Genomic DNA, 5,927 nt, shown 5'->3' with positions numbered 1-5,927 from the left:
TTTGTTGACTTCTTAAGTGTCTGTTAAATATAGATTACAGTGTGCAAACAAAAATTTGTTTCTTCTCTGTCTTATGAGCTTGCATTACTCAAGGAGATGTTGAACTCCTTTATTTCACGTTACTTCTTTAGATTTAATTGTGCATCTTTTATTCTTTAAACAAGGCATTTTGAAAGACAGGATGGCTTCTGAAACTGCCCAAAGTGTTGTGATACCTGCACGGGAGTCTGTTGGGAGACCTGAACCTTCAAGTGTTAGTCCAAAGTAGTTTCACTGTCATTACGAAGACTTGAAGAGAATGGAGATGTGGAAAGCTCTTCAAAGGATTTGCTTCCCATGCAGACCAGCCCTGAGGGTTTGTTTACTGCAGAGGTGAAAAGATGGCTGTGGCAGCCTCGTGGTTTGAGGTAATTGGTGTGACTTCCATCTCCACTCTCCCATTAAAGCAAAAATCTTTTTCCCACACAGGTCTGCTGCTTGGCATCAGGGAAGCAGTCGTGTCAGCCCAGGCTTCTTAGAAGGGAAAGTGATAAAAATAGCACAGACTTGTGGATAAATGCTAATTCTGAGACATGAAAACCCATCATCTTGCTTTTTGCAGATAAGCACATACACTTACCAATAAGAACTGGGGAGATTTTACACGTTTGATCTCCACTATCTTTGTGAATGTTTGTGACATTGATGGCTTCTTCCAAAGGTAGTGTATATTAATCCAGTTTCTGAATCCTGGATGGAAGAAGCTCGCTGTAGCCTACTGTATTCTCTGAAACAATCTCTTCAGCAGTCAATTACAAGTCATTTGAATTGACTTAAAATACCTCCTTACACTGAAGATAAAGAATTAGTTCTCTTTCTTTTTGCTTATTTTCAAATCCTTCTTTACCTTGTAAACCAAGGTCTGTGAAGCAGAAAGTCACCTCTGTATTTCATGCAAGTGTAGTTTATTTGTGACTCTGAAGGGAAACATACTTGCTTAGATGGAAATGCCATTGTTTGCTCTCCACTGTATATTTCTGTTGACTGGACTTAAGTCCAGTTAATATTTGAATTAATCAAGCAATCAAAAGGGAAGCCCTACAGAGAGATACTACCAGTGTTTTCAGAGTTACCTAACTACTAGAATGTAATTTTCTCAACTTTCTTTCTAGTTGGTCACTGGGGCTGTTTCTCACCTTGGAATCACTGGGGTGATTAATAGGCCTGTTGTGTTCATGTGATTTCACTTCGTGGTCTGCAGGGGCCCATAAGGTAACCAGCCTAATGCTTTTTAAAGTTGAACCTTTTCCAGCAGTTGTGTGGGGTTATAAATGAAGCTCTGCCTCCCATGTATCATCCCAAGAGCTGCTTTCTCTCACTGTCCTCCCTTGACATAACAGTAACAGAAAGGGGATGGGCTTGTTCTGAGAGGAGAGCTGGCAGCAGGCTGTGTAATGAAAATCTTCCTGTCTCTAGAAGTGCCAGCAATTCTTGAGGAAGGAGTGCTCTCTATAATTTTCCATGTTTTTGGGAAGTGTTCCTTTGCCACTTAGGAGCAGAGACTTGCACCTGACCCATACCTTAGTAATACCATAGCAATTATGTTGTGTGTGTGTGTATATACACATATACATTTCTGTGTATATATACATTAAAAATGGCAATTATGACTCGGGACAAGATGAATATTGATGTAACTTCTTTGAACAAGAACTGTGGTGACTTTACCATTGGGTTGGCAATAGCTTTTGCACAAGGCTTTATGTGGCAGAGGTGAGGCAGCTCAGACTAATAAATATTTCAGGGTAACAAGGTCTGTTCATTGCAACCCTAGTTCATGTGGGCTATAAATCAGATCAGAATTCTGGGGGTCATCTCTGACAGATATTTACCATGCTGGGAGCCCTTCATTTTTGAAATTTGGAATAGGTGCCTGTCAGTAGCTTTTATGCGTATATGTATGTGGCAAAAGGATTTTTCATGCTGTCAGACACCTGGGTCACTGAGGTTATGGGGACAAACTCCTATGGAGATGGCCCTGGGGTGCTTCTCCATCCAGATTTGTCACAGGCCAGTTCCCTTCCTGCATCTCTCCAGCACTGGCTAGGCAAGTTTATTCCCTGCTCCTCATCCTGGAATTGTTGTGAGGGTGCCAAGCCTCGTAGATCCATGACTCTGAGCAAGGCAGGGTGTAAAGGTCATAGTTGAGACCATTAATAACAAGGTGCAAACGGCTGGTTTATATGTAATGTGAAGCTTTTTACTTATTTCATTTTTGCACTTTGGGGGCTCTGTTTGCTTATGGAGCACTTGGTGTCTGGTACCTATTTAGCCTGAGAGCAGGCAATTGGGTTCCTTCAGGCCTTCAGAGGAATGCAGAAAATTGTTCTCTGGTGTTGTAATTCTGCTGGGATAACTGGAGCTTATTTGTCTCACTGCTTATTAAATGCATACTTGTCTAGAGGTCCTCTTTTTTTTTCCCCTTTTTTTCCTGAGAAGCGTTGGGTGAATCCCAAGGACCACAAGTGAGAGGAAGATTCCAGGAGGAGGGGGAGAGGGAAGTGCCTGCACCTCTCCACAAGCTGCATCATCCACCTCCAGTGCCAGCAGAATGAAGAGGTTAAATATGAGAGCAGACTCCCTTAGGGAAAGGAGATGTATGTGTGGGGCTAGGCCAGACATAAATTAATATTGCCCTTCCCCCTGCTCGGAGGGGAGACAGTGAGGGGAGCAGCACCTCCCAAGCACTGATGTGTGGGGCTGTGGCTGGGAGCAGTGGGGCTGTGCTGAGGTGCCTGAGTGGGCCCAGCTGTGCAGGCCAGGAGCACCTGTGACCTGTGCTTGCTCTTGGCACAGGGCAGGGGGGTTCATGGAATCACAGAGTACCCGCAGCTGAAGGCACCTGCAAAGATCAACTCCAGCTCCTGGCCATGCACAGGACACCCCTACAATCCCCCCCCGTGCCTGAGAGCCTTGTCCAAAGGCTCCTGTAGCTCTGGCAGCCAAGGGGCCATGGCCATTCCCTGGTGAGCCTGCCCAACCACCCTCTGGGGAAAGAACCTTTTCCTGATACCCTGTCTAAACCTCTTCTCCAGCATTCCTACTCTGCCAGCTTCTGAGCAGTGCCCAGCTTGCCCTGTTTTGCTGTTAAAAGGGGCAGACCCCTCTTGTCTGCATTTAATTAGGATGGCTGCAGAGGTGATGTGTGAGCTGTTGTCACCTGCTTTTGGGAAAAATACTGATCAGTCAGGATGACAGTAGCAGTCACAGTGGGCTTCTGCGTTCAGTGTCCTGTGCTCTGAATTCACCCATCTTATAGGAAAGGTGGACAAAGAGTAAAGGCAGCTTCAGTTTCCAGCCCTGTCTCCTGGCTGCCTCCTCCCTGTCTGGAGCCTCCTTGGCAGGGTGTGCTCTGCACGCCCCAGCCCTGACTGGAGGGACAAGACCGTGATCAGGGATGCTGCTCATGTGCTTGGAATTTTCCTCATTTCCAGCCTCGACTGCTGTTCTGTGCTCTTTGGTGGGACCTTCAGTGAGTCTGCTCATTGGGGAGAGCAGATAACACACCCTTGCTGACGGCATCACCGAGGGTGCATCCACCACGACGAGCCTGCTCCTCCCTTGGGATCTCCCCCTTTGGTTCTTTCTGGCCAGCAACATTTTCCTTTTGCTCTGGATGCACTGAGTTGTGCAATCACAGAGCGGCCTCATCGCTGGACCCTTCTCTTAACAACCTCTTGATTTCTTTGCTAATTTGGCTGTGGGCTTTCATCAGTTATAAAACAGAGTGACACAGTATGTGACTATTGCATTCTCCTGCCTTGACTCACCGGCTGTGATTCCAGAGCAGTGACCCCCCTGCTGCTAGCTGGAGCAGCCCTCCGTGACTCGGCTGCGGGAATTTGGGATGTGAAAGCTTGCACACAGACCTTGACAAGCTGTGTGAATGTTAGTCCAAATGCCACAGTGAATCTGCTCCTGTGGGCTGGGTCTCTCGTGGCAGGTTTGTAATCCCCCATGGATCACACTGGTCACAGGTACCTGAGCAAAGCCTTCTGTGCCTTTAGGAACCCAGTGGAGAACAGAAAAGGCCCATGGGGGGACAGGGGGGTGTTGGGATTGGGATGTAGCTTGGCAATGTGTTCACCTGCATTGCTGAGCTCAATGATTTACAGATCTTGCCATTACCTCCATCCCAAAAATGGTGGTGTCACCTGGGCTAAGGCCTGTTCTCACCCACATGGAGAAAATCAGAATCACAGAATCTCCTGGACTGGGGAGAGACCCAGAAGGAGCATTTGGATGTCGAGTCCAATTCCTGGCCCTGCATATGATTCCATGTTTCCAATGCCTTCTGCCTCCTGTGTGTCCTGTCCAGCTGCTTCAGGGAAGGTAATATATTCACAAGCTCATAAGGAATTAATTCTGCACCTTGTCCTCGAGTGCAGCCATGCTTTTGACTGGAAGATAATTAGAAGATGAACTTGCATAAAAGGCTCCTTCCACATTTTAGGCAGATCACTTCAGAGAGGTTTGTGAGAAGGACTGAGTGTTCCCTGATGAGACCATAGCCTTCAGAAATGAGAGATGGAGAACAACTGCTTGCCAAGGATGAGTGTGCTCGGGGGGGCTTCCATGGGTCTTATCTGCAGTGGGGCACTGACCAGCCTGAGCTTCCTTTAGACCACTGTGGGACCTTGTCTTGTACAAGCACTGGGAGTTTGCTCTGGCTGACTGGTGTGTTTCTGTTCCAGTTCTGTGGTTTTCTGCTAATTGCTTGTTAATAAATGAGTGTAGCCTTACATAGTCCTTTGCAGAAGAAACTGTCACTTCTCTCAGGTGGACTTCAGCTTGGTGGGCTTTCCCATGACTTCTTCTCCAGGTACTTCTGTAGCACTTGCACTTGATTCCAAGTATTTCTGCTCCTGTTATTTACTGCTGTGACAGGAATGCAGCCGCACAGGTGGACCTGGCAGGACTAGGGAGGCTTCCTGTCTCAGCTGTGGTTACTCTACAGAGCACTGGAGGCATCCAATTTCAGCATCTCAGTGATGAAACAAGAAAGGGGGGAAGCCAATAAACCTAAGACAACCTGTCCTCAGGAGTTTCCCTCTTTGTTTTAAAATATGAACCTCTGCATTCACGAGGAGGGTCTATTTAGGCAGCAGCCATTGATTAAGGTGTCATTCATCAAGCTGGCCCACAGATCTCCTAGAGACACCCCCCAGGGGTCCTCTGCAAAAGAAGTGGTGTTTGTTGATGGCTGACCCTGGGTCCCCGGGCACCGGGTCCCTCCCAGCCCAGGGAGTGTGTCCTGCTCTGGGAGGGAGGCTTGGATTGATGGCTGAGGGGGCAGCGTTTTTTTCAAGTCTGTCGTAAATTGAGAGTAGGTGGAGCAGTAATGAAGATAAATGAGAGGCTCTTCCCGGTTGATTAGCCTGTGCTGACGGATGCTGTGCTGGCTCGGGATGCCTCTGGCCTGCCTCAGACCTCCTGCTCACCTGCCAGCATTCCTCGGGACAGCCAGGATGGGAAAATTGTCTCTCCCTGAAATTCAGAGGGTCTTGGAAGGGCCTGGGGGAGACCAGAAGACTCCTGGGTAAACACCAGCTCCAAGGCAAGAGGAGGGAAGTGCTGCACAGCCCTCTTGTGCTGTCAGGGAATTGGTTTAATTCTGTAAGAAACACTCTAGGCAGTGGGGAGGTCCTGTAATTCTCTTAAGATCTCCATTAAAATGTCACCTTTTGGCTTGGCTGTGGCTTTGCAGCAGCTCTGCTGAAGGTCCTTTTTCTGCATGAGCACTCTTGGGGGTTTGGCATGGAGGAAGGTGCTTAATCCAGCCCATGGCAGGATCTTTTAAGTCTTTGAGCAGTTCCCCCATCAAAACCGTTTTCAAAGTGGATTTCTCTCCCCACTTAAACTATTATTTCCTAGGGCCATTGAGTAAA

The sequence above is a fragment of the Passer domesticus genome, chromosome 25 (genome assembly GCF_036417665.1).
Source record: "Passer domesticus isolate bPasDom1 chromosome 25, bPasDom1.hap1, whole genome shotgun sequence".
Taxonomy (NCBI): Eukaryota; Metazoa; Chordata; class Aves; order Passeriformes; family Passeridae; genus Passer; species Passer domesticus.
Note: the sequence above shows the minus strand (reverse complement) of the source record.